At 49.4% G+C, this 13,450-nt stretch overlaps 1 pseudogene; it reads left to right on the top strand.

The window, feature by feature from the left end:
* The first annotated feature begins 674 nt into the window (after positions 1-674).
* Positions 675-2,473, top strand: LOC144700221 (3-ketoacyl-CoA synthase 12 pseudogene; annotated as a pseudogene).
* The last annotated feature ends 10,977 nt before the right edge of the window (positions 2,474-13,450 follow it).

Raw genomic sequence — 13,450 nt, 5'->3', positions numbered from 1 at the left:
GGGGGTTAAAATGATTGACTATTTTGTCCGACTGTAATTTAATAGAGGCGTTGGGTATTTGGATGGGAAAATACTGCGAAATAAATCATATGTTCATATCTTGACTTGTACCGACCTCTTTAAGTCAGGCCACCCAACTGTCCACTTCTTAGCACATGCATAGACCTCCAGGTCAAACAAAAATTATAATAATTTAAGAATTTATTGAACAGAAATTTGTGTTAAAAAAGAATCCGGAAATTGGTTCTATCGTGGACTTGAAAATGAACGATTAGATTGCGAGGGTGCCCCTTAGAAATGTTTTACACGGCTTGTCTCTTCAAGTCTCTATCTATTCAAGGATGATGGAAGTATTCATCCTTCAATCCACCATTCATTCGCCCTAGCATTCATTTATCCATCAAAATGTTTTGCCGTTTATATGCATACGAGCTAATACTTGTGTGGATACTTTTGCGTCATTTACTGTCCTACCAGCTATCTACATCACGAAGGGGTCTTAAACAAATTGGGCTTTTTTTCCGACAGACGTTGCGCATCGAGTCTTCCGCTCATTTATTGTCGACGTGGCTTGGGAGATGGCCCGAAGAGAGCCGTCCTGGTGCACAGCACCTTTTAATATCGCCAAGAAAGCATTACTGTTACTTTTTTATTTAAGTTGGTTGAGGCACCAAGCTGGATCTCACGTAGAACTCCTATTAACCGCTGCTTCGCACTTCCCATTACTATAAATCTCTCAGCGCCCCCAGTTCTTGATAACCACGCCGCACTAAGTCCGGTAGCTTCTTGTTCTCCCTTCCTCGGCGTGCAGCCTTTCTCTCTTCCATGGATCCCCTCCGCTTCTTTTTGTCCGTCACGCCACTGCTCTATCTTCTTCTGCTGCTGTACAAGCTTCTCGCAAAGAGATGGCACCAGGACTGCTACGTCATTGACTATGCCTGCTTCAAAGGCCCCGGCGACCAAAAACTCACCTCAGAGATGTGCGGCGAGATAGTCCGGAGGAACAAGTTAATCGGGATTCCAGAGTTGAGGTTTCTCCTGAAGGCCATCGTCAACTCCGGGATAGGCGAGGAGACGTACGCCCCCCGGTCTATCATAGATGGCAAGGAGCAGTCCGTTCCCCTCGTAGATGGAATATCGGAGTTGGAAGATAGCTTCTTCTACTCCCTGGACGAGCTATTCCGTCGAACGGGCTTCTCTCCGGCGGACATTACCACCTTGGTAGTCAACGTCTCGATGCTGTCCCCGGCACCGTCCTTGTCCGCGAGAATCGTCAACCGTTACAAGATGAGGGAGGACGTGAAGGTCTTCAACCTCTCGGGCATGGGTTGCAGCGCGAGCTTGATCTCCATCGACCTAGTGAAGAATCTCTTCAAGAGCCACCCGAGATCGTTGGCCGTGGTGGTCACATCGGAGTCTGTCGGGCCAAACTGGTACTCGGGGAACGAGAAATCGATGATGCTGGGGAATTGCTTGTTTCGAGCCGGTGGGTGCGCCATGCTCTTGACCAATGACCCGCGGCTCAAAAGCCGGGCCAAGCTACGGCTCAGTTGCCTTATCCGCACCCACATCGGCGCCGACGACGAGGCCTACAACTGCTGCCTTCAGAAGGAGGACGACAACGGACTGCCCGGATTCTTCCTTGGGAGGGAGCTGCCCAAGGCCGCGACCAGGGCCTTCCTCGTTAACCTCCGTGGCCTCGCCATCAAAGTCCTCCCCTTTAGCCAGCTGCTTCGGTACTTAGCGTGGAGCTTGCGCGCTCGCATGAGAGGCTCTTCCAAGGGAAGCAGCGCCGTGGATAGTGCCGCTCAGATAAACTTCAAGGCCGCGATTGAGCATTTCTGCATCCATCCCGGCGGTGCCGCCGTGATCGAGACTGTGGGCCGGTCACTAAGGTTGGAGAGGCGCGATCTTGAACCGTCTCGGATGACGCTCCACCGATTTGGCAACACGTCGGCGAGCAGCCTTTGGTACGTGCTGGGTTATATGGAAGGGAAGAGGAGGTTGAAGAAGAACGACCGGGTGCTTATGATCGGCTTCGGCGCTGGGTTTAAGTGCAACAGTTGCGTTTGGGAGGTGCAGAGGGACCTCACCGGCGCCGATGTTTGGGCGGACTGTATCGATAGTTATCCGCCGGGGAACACGGCTAACCCTTACACAGAGCGATTCGGCTGGGTCAACGAGGCAGAGGCTTTAGAGAACGGCGGCGCAGCCGTGCAGTTTCGGCGAAATTGAAGTCCAATTCTCACGCCGGAGCGCTCGAAGATCCGCGTCTGATCCGGCCCCTCTGGAGGGATCTCATGTGACCGCATTTATCGCCGTCTTAATGGCGTCTGACGCGCCTGCTCCTCCTATTTCCTAGCTCCTCTATTATTATAATTTTTTTCTTCCTCCTTCCCTTAACTGTATTCTTCCTGTAGCAAAGCATTCCTATGAACGAACCCCTAACTCCCGTAAGTGCGTCGATGGGAAATCTTGTCACCGAGTTTGCTGTAGTCACTTGGAAATACGTGGATACGATAACATCCGTGTTTTCTTCTTGTAGTAAAGACTCCCTCTCAACTACGTCGTTAGTGGGTAGATGAGAAGTACAGCGGCCTCCACTAATCAATTGGGAATACATGGATACGAGAAGTATTCATGTATTCTTCTTGCAGCAAAAACTCCCTCTTCAGTAAGCCGTTAGTGGGTGGATGAGAAATACAGCGTTCTACACTAATAGCTTCGGAGTACATGTACGCGAGAAATTTGCATGTATTTTTCTCGTAGCAAAGACTCCTCCTCAACTAAGTCGTTAGTGGGTGGATGATAAATATCGTCACCACGTTTCAGGAGGGTTAATACAGCGGTATGCACTAATCACTTAGAAATAACAGGAACATTCTTGGACAATTCGAGAGAATTATCAGATATCAGTATGATGTTATGGGTTGGGCTGGGTCCACAGATGGCCCAACCATATAATCATGATCGGGACCAGCGATGGAACCAAGGATGAAGATGAAGCTTACAGCTTATCTGAAGGCGACTTATGGGCGGCTGGATTTCCCTCTACATCGCTCTTCCTGATTGCAGTGGGCGAGTTATTGACCTCAGTTTCTTGATTCTAGAATTCGCGAGGCGGAGAGAGAAGCCTGTAAACTAAAAGTAAAAATTATCACTTGAATAGATTTCTGAACAGATATTGTATACGGGTTCAAGGATGGAGAGGCGGCGGCAGAGAAGCAACACCAAAGGTGTATACCACAGCAGAGATAGCAGCAGCGGAGGGTCCAACTGAGCGGAAGGTCCCAGAGAGAGAAACCTGATATCAATTGCTTTTATTTATTTATCAACAATTAATCACTTCAGATATGGGCCCCACGCTCCCCACTGGAGGGCACTACACAACGGGAAGGGCGGACGGTTCGAAGTGAAAATTCGCCCAACCAGGGAATTCGAACCATCCTCCGCCCGCATTCTGGCCGCCACGGCACTGTAGCAATCGAATAGAGATACAGAGAAGAAAAAGAGGGAATAAATAAAGAACAGAGATAGAAAGAGAGAGAGGCAGGGAGGCGCATCTATACTGCACTTAGACATCGTAGTTCTGTTCTTTTTGTGCCAATTTGTGCGAATTGTTCGTTCTGTTCGGATTTCCTAACAGAACAAAAACAAATTCGAACAGAACATCGCACAGGCCCGTGTGTGGTTCTTTTGTTCGCTTTGTGCGAATTTTGTTCTAGTTTTATGCGAATGTGCGAATGTGTGAATTTTATTCGTTCTTGGAAAAAAAAAGAATACAACAAAGAACAAGGCCCTGTGCGGTTCTTTTGTGCGAATTTTTTATTCAATTAAAACAAACAGAACAGAACGACCATGTCTAACTACACGGACGCTGAAGAGACTGTTTTTTTGTCCAATGCGACAGGAATTTGTGTGCAGGACAGGACAGTTTTTTTTTGCATTTGGACAAATCAACTAAATTTTCATCCTACATTTTTCCCCTAATTTTAAAAATTTTATGAATCAGAACATTTTTCCATTCCCATTGTCATACGGCATAGAAGGGGTGCCCCGTATCCCATTGGGATGGTTCCTAAATGGGACGGTTTTATATAGGATGGTTTCTCCGATGTGACAGTTTGAGATGACCCAAAAATAAATGGGATGTTGGATGTGATGAAAACTATCCCAAAATTGTCTAGCATCCCAGGCCCGAATGATCTTGTACCATACTCTTAGAGGAACGAAATAAGTGGGGTGTTCAAGTATCATGAAAGGTATTTTAAATATATTAACTTCATTATCTCGCTCAGCCAGATAGTGAACAAATTTTATCCTATGTTTTTTATCTAATTTTAAAACTTTTATGAATAAGAACATCTTTTGTTTTCCATTCCTACTGATAGTTGGGGTGCCCTTGTTTCCCATTGGGATGGTTCCTGAATGGGATGGTTTTAGATAGGACGATCCTGGGATGTGACATTTTGAAATGACCCAAAAATAAATGGAATGTTGGACGCATTGAAAACTACCCCACATCGTCTATTATCCTAGGCCTGAATGATCGTGTACCATAATTGCAGGGGAACAACAGAAGTCGTGAAATATATTTTAAATATACTAATTTCATTATCTCACTCAGCCACAGAGTAAACAATTTTCATTCTATGTTTTTTCTCTAACTGTAAAACTTTTATGAATCAGAACATCTTTTGTTTTCCATTCCTGATGTCATAAACGGAATTGGGATAGTAGAGGTATGCCCATTTCCCACAAGGACAGTTCTGGATGAGATGGTTTTAAATAGGATGGTACTAGGATGTGACAGTTTGAAATGGTCCAAAAATAAATGGTATGTTGGACGTGATGAAAGCTGCCCCAAATAGTCCAGCATCCCAGGCCTGAACGACCTGGTACCATAATCACAAGGGAAAGCAAGAAGTGGGGTGTTGAAGGCTGCAAGAAAGATTCACCCAGAAATGAACAATCTTAAATATAAAAACTCCGAAACCTCCTTCAGCCATGGAATTAACAGATTTCATTCTATGTTTTCTCTAATTTTAGAACTTTTATGAATCAGTAAATCTTTAATAAGGGTGTGAATGTTTCCAATTGGGATGGTTCCAAAATAGGACAATTTTGGATAGGATGGTTCTGGGATTTGACAGTTTTAGATGACCCAAAAAACATGGAATTTTTGATATGAAGAAAACTATCCCAAATTGTCCAACATCGCAGGCCTGAACGATATGGTACCATAATCACAGAGAAAGAAAGAAGTGGTGTGTTAAAGTTTGCGTGGAAGATATTTTAAATAGATTCACTTCACTATCTCGATCAGCTAACGAGTGAACAATTTTCATTCTATGTTTTTTATCTAAATTTAAAATTTTTTATGAATCCGAACATCTTTTGTTTCCATTCCTGATGTCATATAGAATTGGGACAGATTGGGGTATGCCCATTTCCCATTGGGACAGTTTCTAAATAGAAGGGTTTTAGATGTGACAGTTTGAAATGGCCCAAAAATAAATGGTATGTTGGATGTGAAGAAAACTATCCCAAGTTGTCCACCATTGCAGGCCTGAACGATCATGTACCATAACTACAGGGGAAAGAAAGAAGTGGGGTGTCAAAGTCTGTGTGGATGATATTTTAAATATATTTACTTCATCACCTCACTCAGCTAACGAGTGAACAATTTAAATTCAATGTTTTTTATCTAACTTTAAATTCTTTTTATGAATCAGAACAGCTTTTTTTTTTCCCATTCCTGATATCATATGGACGGGGCCTAGGGAAAAATGCACGTTTATGAGCGAGGGGAAATCTTGAAAACAAAGCTTCTCTCTCCTCCAAAACTAGCGATTTGCTCATAACTTTCCCATCTGATCTCGGAACGAGCTGAAATTGGTCTCATTGGATTTGGAAGGGCGCAATCTATTGGAATCGACTCAAAAATTACCTCAAACGGATCACTATAGCTCATTTTAGAGGAATTTCAAGGTCGGAGGTGAGTTTTCATTCCCGATTGTTATTTTCCGAAATTTAGATGCTACAGACATCGAAATACGATCAAATTTGGGCTTGAATTGATCGTCCTGAGGAGGAGAACAGGAAGGTATCATTAGTTTTTTTAATTTTGTTATTTTTTTATTATGTAATTAGTGGTTTCTTTCCATCGTTTTCGCCGAATTATTCAAAAGAAACCACCGCGGCCCGCAATCCCATGCGGGCCGCTGAGTCAGCATCGCCCCCGAGCTGGCCGCCTGACGTGTCCAACACGTCGGGCAGCCAGAGGGACCACGCAGGCACCTCATCTGACATGTTTAACACGTCAGATATTGGTCGCTTGGATTCCCCCTCGCGCGGATTCATCCAGGCCGTCGGAAACGACAGCCAGGATGGATCCAACGCTGGAAAAAAAACGAAAAACAAAAAAGTCAACAAAACCACAAAAAAATTAGAATTGTCGCCGTACCCTGCCATCATTACCGAGGGCATCATTTGTCCAGCAATCCACACTGTCCAAGGAGACACGTGTCGCGATAAGGACGGTCCGATCGATGGACCATCGATGGACCCTACGCTTCTTCAAATAAAATTACCATTGGCGGTCTGCTTACCGCTGCCGCCCGCAATTTCTGACCGGTCCAGGCGGCCAACGCCATTATTCTCTGACACATCTTTACCGCCCGCCATCTTTGACTGTTCCAAAGCCTCTCAGCCACTCGATTCGTCGTCGGATCTTGCGATGAACGGTCAAGGATCACCCACGTCAGCGAAGCCGTCTGGCCCAGTGTAGGTGGACGCCACGTCTGCTAAGTCGGTCCGAGTCGACTACGTCGACTAGGATGACTCGGTACATGGCAACCCGGCGGGTATTTGCCGAGTCGACCTGGTCGACTTGGTCCAACCCGCCCAAATCGATCGGGTCGCGGATTGCCGAGTCGACCTGGTTGACTCAGCCGTCCAACGACGAGTCGATCCGATCGACTCTCATCCAACCGACCCGGTCGAACCGGCCAAGACTGACCGAGTCGACCGGGTCGACTCGGTCAACACAGACCGAGTCAACTCGGTCATGCATGACTGCATCCACCTTGTTGCTCGGTCCACGAGGTTAAAGTCAACCAGGCTGACCAAATCAACCTGGTCGACCAAGTCAACATGTCCTATGATGAGTCAGTTGACCCCATGGTCAACCAAAACCATGATGACCCCTTGGTCAATGTGGTCAAAGTTGACTCAGTGGTCAACACGAATCCAGTGGCTGACTTGGTCAATCCTCAATTTGATTTCATTGATGAACAGCACTCACTCATGCTTGACCCCGGAGTTGACTCCACAATCAACGCTGACCACCAGGTCAATATTGACCGCCCGGTCAACGTTGACCCAGAGTTGACTCCACGGTCAACGCTGACCACCTGGTCAACATTGACCGCCCTGGTCAATACTGATCATCTGGTCAACTTATCAAGAACTGATCAGATGGTCAATATTGACCGTGATGACTCTGTCAACTTGGTTCAAGTTGACTGAGACGACATGGTCAACCAGAGCCGAGTCCGGACACGAGATTTGGTCAACCATAGTACCGCATCGTCCACACCTTCACATCGTCCGGACACGAGAGACCAGGTCCCCCCTACCTCGGTGAACGAGGCTCCCCCCAAGGCGGCCACTACTAACGGCATAGAATCACTCCCGACTATGACTTGGGCAGCGAGGGTGGCGGGCGTCACACTTACACCACCCACTACCTCACTCCCAAAGCCTACTCTTCCTCCTCTTTATGACAACTCGATCCCCCCTAGGGGTTATATTGACATAGAGGGTGTTCGCTTGGTTACCTTCTCCAAGGAGGAGGTAACACGTATGACAGCGCCGTTTGCCTACACGCTGATAGGGCGGTTCGCGACGAAGCGGCCGCTCATCGATGACATCCGAGAGTATACACAGCACCCGGCAACTTCCTTGGATCGGTGGTCATTGGAGCACGGAATCACCAGAGTGTATTCATTCGCTTCGGGCTTGAGGATGACTTCCGACGGGCCTGGAGTCGTACGACATGGACAATCAAAGACTCAACGATGCATACCTTTCGCTGGGTGGCCGAGCAGTCAGGGAACTCACGTGATATTTCTCCCCATTCCGTCTCGGTGTGGATAGGCTTTCCTGGCCTGCGACCACATTTGTTTACACCCGCGGCTTTAGAACCTCTAGCTAGTATGGTCGGCACTTTCATACGAGCGGACAAAGATGTCCAACTTTTTAGCCGTCCTGGATATGCACGAGTATGTGTAGAGATAGACCTACTCGCCCCTCTCCACCGCATGATACTCATCCGGAATGGAGATGAGCTGATCCGTCAGACTGCGGTGTACGAAAACCTCCCGAGGTTTTGCACACACTGCACTGTCCTAGGACATACCCTCCATACATGTCGCCAAAAGGCGACGCAGACTACCCCCACGGAGGAGGAATATCTCCCACCCTTGGCTTACGATGATTATATTGCAGCCACTATCTCCGACACCCAAGGGTGACGTGCGAAACCGCCCCTCAGTTCCCGACCTGTGGTTACATCGGTGCAGCCCACCATTGCACCACCTCCGCCCCCACGACCCAGCGGGCCTACCAATCCCCCGGTGGCTAAGCCTGCCCCTGCTACTTCCCAGTGGGTGAGGAAGGGTGCTGAGAAGCGCCCCAAATCCCCACCACGCACTAGAGTTCCCTCCTCCCGCAAGGGTAAGGAGGTAAGCGAGGACATGCGTACCTCGAACTCTTTCGCCCTACTGATGGTCCCCGATGCCCCCGAGGCTAGCATCACCTCTTCCCCCACCCGATCTACCGCCCCTCCTCGATCACCTGCCCCGCTCCCCACGCCTTCTTTTGCCACGCCTATCGCCTCGCTATCCTCCCCATCACCACATCCTTCCTACACTCCCACACCCAACCCCTCTTCTTCTTCTCACCTTGCTCCCGCATCCATCCCCACCCCCCCTACATCACCCCCCGCACCCATCCCCACCACCCCTCCCGCACCCGCTCCCGCCCCCTCCCCTCCCACACTCGCTCCCGCCATCCCCACCACCGCCCCCGCACCCGCTCCCGCCCCCTCCCTCACCCCTCCACACCCTCCACGTCCTTCCCCGCCCCACCGCCCTCCACCGCCATATTCCTTATGAACAAGTGGAACGCTTGACAAACTGTCAAGCCCCTTCCACTAGCTCGGAGGGTAGTGCTAGCAGTACTTGCGATCGGGATTCCACCGGCGCGGAGGATGATATCTCCCTCTCTGAGGACTCGGATGTGGATACCCCTCCTGGCTCGAGACGTCGTTCACATGCATCCCCCCCACCTTCACGCCGCACGTACTACACCCGATCTCGGGTGCGTCACGCGAGCCAATAGACTTATGATTCCAAGTCTTGTTTGGAACTATAGAGGGATAGGCAACCCTCTCTTTCCAAACCCATCTACTTTCCCTTATTACTAGGCATAGATTAGGCATCGTGGGGCTACTCGAGCCGATGCTTACATCGGATCAGTCCCCAACCATCGCGAGGAAACTTGGGATGGATCATGCTTACTGCCATCCATCAAATAAACTCTTGCTTCTTTGGAAGCGAGATTATTCGATCGCACTCTTGGCCGAAGGAACACAATATGTCACCTTTGACGTGTTGTGCTCCCCAAAGCCTTATCTACTTACCATTGTGTATGCTCCGCATAGACAAACTGAGCAGGAGGCCCTCTGGGAAGAACTCGCCCACCATATTCACTCTCACTCGTAGCTAGTTGACTTCCCTTGGTTTATAGCCGGAGATTTCAACTGCATACGGGACATTAGCGAGCGCAAAGGGGGCCGCCCACCTCGGCTACGCTCTATGCGAGCCTTCAATGATTTTATTCACATCATTTCATTAGTGGAACCACCTACCACAGGGGAGAAGTGGACTTGGTGTAATGAACGCCAAGCGGATGCGCGTATATACGAATGGCTTGACCGCTGTTTCACGAATAGCTCCACATTGATGCAGTGCACTCTCATGGTAGAGCTCCTTCTGAGACTTTACTCGGATCCGCCGCCCCCCATTCCGCTTCCAAACCATGTGGTTAGAGCATAGTGATTTCCATAGATATGTACGTAGTCATTGGCACGGCTCCATTTCTACGTCACCTATGGAAAACTTTAGTTACCGTCTGCGCAACCTCAAGTTCCACCTCAAATGGTGGAACCGCCATGTCTTTGAAGACGTCCATTCCCCGGTAGAGGAGCTTAAACAGAAATTGGTCGATGTCGACCGTCACCTACAAGAGTGCTGGACAGATGACATGGGGGAGCGACAGCTATGACTTAGAGAGCAGCTGGAGGATGCTATGCGACGACAGGAGATTTTTTATCTCCAAAAATCGCGTATCCAATGGCTGCGAGAGGGTGATAGGAACACACGTTTCTTTCACGCCTCGATCCGTCACAGAGCCCACCTGAACTATACGACCCTCCTCGAGACGCATGGACAGGACCCTATCCAGCTAGCAGGTGCAAGCGTGGAGTACTATCACTCCCTTCTCTCCTCGCAGCCCACTGTTATGACCGAGGATATTCTCACCTCCATCCCCCCTTAGTGACCGACCAGGAAAATGCACTTTTGCTAGCTACCCCGACGCGCATGGAGATCAAAGAGGTTGTGTTCTCCTTGGGCCGTAACAAAGCCCCAGGACCCGATGGCTTCACTGCCAAATTCTATACGGGGTGCTGGGATGTGGTAGGCACCGACTTGGTCCTAGCTATCAAGGAAGCGTTCCAACGTAAAGTATTCGCAAAGAGCTGGAAATCTACTTTTTTGGCGCTTATTCCGAAAGTGGATACCCCCACTACCTTCCGTGACTTTCGGCCGATCAGTCTTTGTAATGTATGCTATAAAGTTGCATCAAAGATCATTACAAACCGACTTGGATGCTTCCTTGATAGACTTATCTCACCAGAACAGTGTGGCTTTGTCAAGGGTCGACAGATCCATGACAGCATCACACTAGTACACGAGCTAGCCCAGTCGATAGACACTCATATTCCGGGCTCTAGCGTCATCATCAAGCTTGATATGGAGAAAGCCTTTGATCGAGTTGAGTGGAACTTCCTCCTCGAAGTGTTGCACCGCTTTGGATTCACGGATGCGTTCATCGCACTGGTTGATGCTTGCATCAGGGAGAATCACTTCTCCCTCTTGATGGATGGAAATTCCACCGGCTTTTTCACGGCTACACGGGGACTCAGGTAGGGTGACCCTATCTCACCCATCCTCTTTATATTGATGGAGGAGGTCTTTAGCCGATCGCTCACACGGGCGATCACTCAAGGCCTCATCCAACCGTACTTTACAAAGAGGGGTTGCCGGATCATCTCTCACTCCTTATTTGCTGATGATGTCATCCTGTTCCTTAATGGATCTAAAAAATCCATCAAGGAACTTATGAGTGTCCTTACAGCGTACGAGCAAACCTCCAGCCAGCTCGTCAACGCTTTGAAGAGCAGCATTATTGTGGGTCCGTCCACCACTATGAGGCGCTCTGAGATCATTCAGCACTCCACACGAGACTCACGAGGACAGCTTCCATTCGACTACCTTGGATGCCCTATCTTCCTTAGCCCTACTCGTCATCATTATTTTGATGCCGTGCTAGGCAAGCTAAGGAAGAAACTGGAGGGATGGAAACTACGTTTCCCATCCCCTAGAGGCCGCATCCAACTAATACGACATGTCCTCATGAGTATCCTGCTACACACTTTGGCGGTCCATTCACTATCACTTACGGTTCTCCGCTCTGTCGAACGCCTATGTGCACGCTTCCTATAGTCTGGTCATTTCGAGGGGGAGCGACGTCACCATTGGGTTTCTTGGGAGAAAGTGTGTCACCGGCGGCTCGAAGAGGTCTAGGGATCAGATGCCTCTCGGATGTCCAAGACATGCTTCAAAAGAAACTGGTATGGCGTATGTGTACCACCCACTCCCCTTTGGGGAGTTTCATCTTAGCTAAATACAAAGAATGAGCCCGACGCGAGCTTGATATTCAGGGCACCAAGCGATGGCGGACATGGCAGCGCCATTGGCTTGAGATGAGTCACATGACCCGTTGGCACATTGGCCGAGGCGACATTAGCGCTTGGTACGACACCTAGCATGCTGATGCGACGCTCGCTTCTCATCCTCAGTTCGCCTCACCGTTGGCACACCACACCGTGTGCGCCTCATAGTGGCCCAGTTGCTTAGAAGTAACACACCACACCTATGGGAGCAGCACGGCCTTCCCTTGGCCACTTTATCCGAGGTCCAGACTACCCCTCTTGACCTTAGTCCTGATTGTGCCATTTGGACACTCACACCCCATGGAGCATACACGTGTGGATCCTCGTGGGAGCATTTTCGTGTGAAATCTCCCCCACAGCACTGGGGTCTGCGCATTTGGCATCCGGCGATCCATACACGTGTCTCCTTTTTCCTTTGGAGACTCCTTCACCGAGGCCTCCCGACTGACGATCGAGTGGCTCGGATAGGCTGTTCTCTTAGTTCGCGCTGCCACTGCTGCCCCACTCTCCCGCACACAGAGACGATAGATCATCTTTTCTTCCATAGCGAGACCGCAGTGGATTGCTGGCGTCTCATCACCGACTATCTTTGTCCTTTGACACCGTCTGAGTGTTTCGGCAAGTTTATCCTCTCGCCGACTCGCTCTGCACGGAGCCCCATCCTCCCCATCACCATAGCTTATCTTCTATGGGAGATTTGGAAAGGGTGAAATTCGTCTCGTTTTGGAGGTACACCTATGCGAGCTGTGGACATCAGGCGTCGAGTTCAGTTGTGGCTTCGACGCATTCAGCCTCTCCTCACACCGCAAGACAGTCGATCAGCACTTGCATGCGACCTCCTCCGCTCTATTGGCATCCCGGTGACCCCCCTCGCCACCCGCATCCAGTATCGAGTAGTTTATTGGCTCCCACCGCCAGTAGGCTTTCTCAAACTGAATGTGGATGGTGCGGCGAAAGGGAACCTAGGGCCAGCAGGGGGCGGAGGCGTCCTCCGCGATCACACAGGGAGCCTCTTTCTCGCCATATCTTCTTTTTATGGCGTACAAACTAATACAGTAGCCGAGGCTATGGCGATACGTGATGGTCTCCTCCTCTGTGAGGAACGGAACCTTCATAATATCCTCGTGGAATCGGACTCACAGATATTAGTTGATATGTTTCGTACATGCACATGCTCCCAGTGGCGACTACGTCGAGCGTGGAATGACATCATGCGGTGCCGCTCGCGTATCGCGTGCTTTCATCATCAGCTGAGAGAGGGAAACCAGACAGCTGATGCCCTCGCCAACCATGCGGTACACGCTCGCACCCACTCCACTCTTTTCTATTCTTGACAAGAGCTTCCGCCCATGGCCCGAGGATGTCATC

This window comes from Wolffia australiana, chromosome 2 (genome assembly GCF_029677425.1).
Source record: "Wolffia australiana isolate 7733 chromosome 2, ASM2967742v1".
In the NCBI taxonomy this organism is placed as follows: Eukaryota; Viridiplantae; Streptophyta; class Magnoliopsida; order Alismatales; family Araceae; genus Wolffia; species Wolffia australiana.
This window is presented reverse-complemented; position numbering and strand designations above follow the sequence as displayed.